Source organism: Osmerus eperlanus, chromosome 2 (assembly GCF_963692335.1).
Source record: "Osmerus eperlanus chromosome 2, fOsmEpe2.1, whole genome shotgun sequence".
NCBI classification, from domain to species: Eukaryota; Metazoa; Chordata; class Actinopteri; order Osmeriformes; family Osmeridae; genus Osmerus; species Osmerus eperlanus.
In genome coordinates this window covers 3,525,951-3,529,556 of record NC_085019.1, presented here as the reverse complement: position 1 = coordinate 3,529,556, position 3,606 = coordinate 3,525,951, and positions in this window count along the sequence as shown.

Here is a 3,606-nt window from a genome sequence, read left to right as displayed (position 1 = left end):
AAAAAAAATAACTAAAAAACCTTACAAATAAAACACGATTTGATTTGATTCATTTCCCTCACACTTTCCATGGCAAAACACAAGGACACACACACACACAAATGTACACGCAACCGCCGTGATAAAATCAGAGGTGCTGTTTGAATTTCCTCTGGTGCAACGCTTGGCTTGCAAGCCTTTACACACACAAACACACACACACACACACAAAGACACACAAACACACACAAACACACACAAATACACACACCCTGCCACCTGAGAAAACGCCTGCCTTTCGTTCAGCCAAACGACTGCTGCGAACACAGATTAGAAAAAGAACATCAATTCATGTGTCACTGTTTTTTTTTTGTTTTTTATTTATTTATGTAGGCTACTTTATTTTGTTAGCTCGGGATGACAGGAGAAGCAAACAGTGTTTCTGTTTGGGGGTTGCCTTTCCCTTCCCAGCCTGGGAGAGGCTTCTCTGTCGTACAGGATGGGACTGGGTTCCAGTATGTTTAATTAGGCTCATTAAACAAGCGTCTGCTTGGCTTTGCATTGTCAACACTGATGCACGGAGCACAAAGACAGGAGGCAGGCAGGCCTCAGTCCTGCTAGCGATGGGCTGTGATAATGACAACAAGCTAATGATGACAGTAATCGCCCTCTGATGATGGCTATTATGGTAAGGCCATTGTGCTTACTTCACAACTGTTTCCCTTTCTTCATTTCTCTCTCGTTCTTCGGTACGTGTGCCTTTTCTATTGGTCTGTATAGCTCCGTCTTTCTCCCTGTCTGATATCTCTTTCCTAGTCCCTCACTCTCTCTGTAAGCTTTGCCTCTCCGTCAGATGTTACTGTAAAGTGCAACAAGAACCCCACTGAAATGCTCCTGTCAACTAAATACAATATGAAAAGTTCGGCAATGGCCTAGATACTGTGTGCGGAGGCTTTGATAAGCCTGTCAAATGGAACTGGAGACTTTAAGTGGTCAGGAACGCTCCACGAATACCACACCAACAAACAGTATGTCAGACTGGGAGAGAGGGAGGCAGGCAGGTGGGGTGGAACCGGTGTCAGCGGGGGGGTTTATGTAGGTGAATGGTTTGTCTCTGGGTGAACATGTTTCCCACGGGCAGGACAGGATGAATGTGTTTGTGTGCCAGGTCACCCTGAGGGTTGTGTTTTGGTCTCTGTTTGGAGGTGTATGTGTTTGGAGCTTTCTGGAGGGAGCACTGTTGGCGCAGAAGTTGTGGTAAAAAAAAAGTTGCGTTTTTTTTGTAGGGGGTTGTGTTTTTGAGCATATCTCTGTCTGTGTGGTTTTTAGAGCGTGTTTGTGAGTTGGTGTGTGTTCGGTAAATGAACGGGTGAATCACGCTGACAGGGCTGGGCCTGTCAGCGTGCTTCCCTCAGCTCCTCTGAGGATTTAAGAGGTGTCGACTGCCCTCTGTGCAGGTTTGGGTATATTTGGGGGCCTGGTTCTGATTGAAGCGGGGAGGACCCACTGGCCCCTACACTTGGGTGAGGCTTGGTGGGGGGGGTGGTGTGTGTGTGTGTGTGTGCGTGTGGGGGGGGGTTCCAGGGTGGTCGTATTTCAGGCTCACTAGACAGCAGGGACAGGCTCGTAAATAGCGGTTTTATTGCTGAGCCGCTATGCAGGGTGAGCACCAGTCTTTCAGCGCGAGATCACAGCAGTGATTAATGGTCCCTGTGTGCCAGGGTGGAGGGGGCTGAGGGGGCATGTCGGCGAGCGGAAGCAGAGGACATGGCAAGGCTGGCACGGCCCGCCGGCCCCTCTGCCAATCTGCTGTCTCTCTCCGCTAGCGCTCCCCCTCCCCCCCGCCACAGCACCCAGACCAGCTCCACACATCACTGGAGGAAGATCGCACTCGGCTCTCTGACTCTCCTGGTCGGGAACTTTGACCCTCATAGGCCACCATACAGCAGCTTTCTTCGAAACTTCCACTTTATCTCGTTAATTTCCTATCCGACCGTTAAGTGGTGCTCAGCACTGATGAAGACAAGCCGTCTATTGTGGTTCCGAGGACAGGAAATCCAGAAAGAGGAGGAACCTTGTGAGGTTATAATGTGGTGCCTTTGGCTCAACAACTGATTATTCCTTCAGAACTGTGCAAGAAGTTCAGGGTGCTGCCCAGTGAACCAGGGACGGGTTAACTGATTGAGGGTCTTTTTTCATGCCGTGCCAGAAAACAGCAACCCCGAAAGCTTTCGAAAAAACATCAGATGGAACCGTAGAGTGCTCCCAGATTGGCCATGTGAATAGCATCTTTCATAAAGGCTCTAATGTGTGTTTGACTACTACGTGTGTATGTGTGTATGTAGGGGGTGTTGGTGTGTGTGTGTGTGTACACGCCTGTCTTTGAGCGGTTTGTACACGTAAATAACACTAGGCGGAGGCAGAAGACAGGAACAAAAATGCCCAGCTGGGTGTATGGGCTTTGTACACACGTTGACGTCTTGATCTGATCCCACAGAGTGGTTCTACAGAGCTGCCTTTTCAAAAAGACGCGTAGCGAGGGAGAGAGATGAAACGAGCACCGCATCCACCGTTTCGCTCTCGCTGCTCTTTCAGTGGAGTTGAGATACTTCTGGCTGTGGGCCTGTTTGAAGCCGCCTCCTGCACACATCACAGAGCCCCTGTGTCCACAACTCCATCCTGCGACAGAAACCAAAAAGACACACAAACACCATTGTGATCTAGAGAAAAAACACCCCCCAGAAATAATCGATCCAAGCCTTTTTTTTCCCCCACCAATGTTTAGGAACATTACATTCTCTGAGGGTTCGGACAGTAATGTCTCTGAGTCATAATAGCCTCTCAGGTGTTTAAGCGTCCGGCGTGTGGTTCACCTTTAAGACCCAGATCCAGGTAGAAGCTTCCAGACAAAGCAGACAGACTGGCGAGCAGCGTCCTGGCTCACACCCATTCAGCACAGCCACATCAAACCGCTGGGGCAATTTTGTCCAGCCAGTCGAGCACAGCGAGCAGGCATTCACCCTGAGTGAATCAGCTTGACTCCCACAGCAAGAGGGTCCTCAGAGAATCCCAGCAAGGCACTCTGTCTCCCTCCAGTGGTGGAGGGGCGGTAGAGTTCCCAGAACGTTCCTCTATGAGCTGTGCTGGAGATCCACCGAAACACTTAGATGCATTTTATTTCGGTGTTGCGTTGCCTACGCCATGTAGGCGCGCGTGTTGAGCGGGCACGCGTGCTTTTGTGTGCGAGTGCCATAGCGCGCGCGAGTGTGTGTTCGTCGTGAGAGCGTGTCTTAGTGTGTGTGTGTCTGTGCCTGTGTGTCTCTATTCATAGGAATTGGTATGGTTGTGTGTGTGTGTGGGGGGGGGGGGGGGGGGGGGTGCTGACAGACAAGGCTTACGTCCGACAGGCCCGGGATCAGATTCCTCACGCTCCTCCACAGAGCCTGGTGCATCGGGGGTATTTTTGCATCCGCGTCCTTTATGAGCGCTCGGATTTAACGGCGAGGCTCCGTGTGCGGGCAGGACGTGGTCATGACTCCATCGTTTCCCGGTGGGCCGCACAGGTCCCTCCTCTGGGACACAGCAGCCTGCCTGGACGCCTGCAACCCCTCTGCACGGCCCCTCATC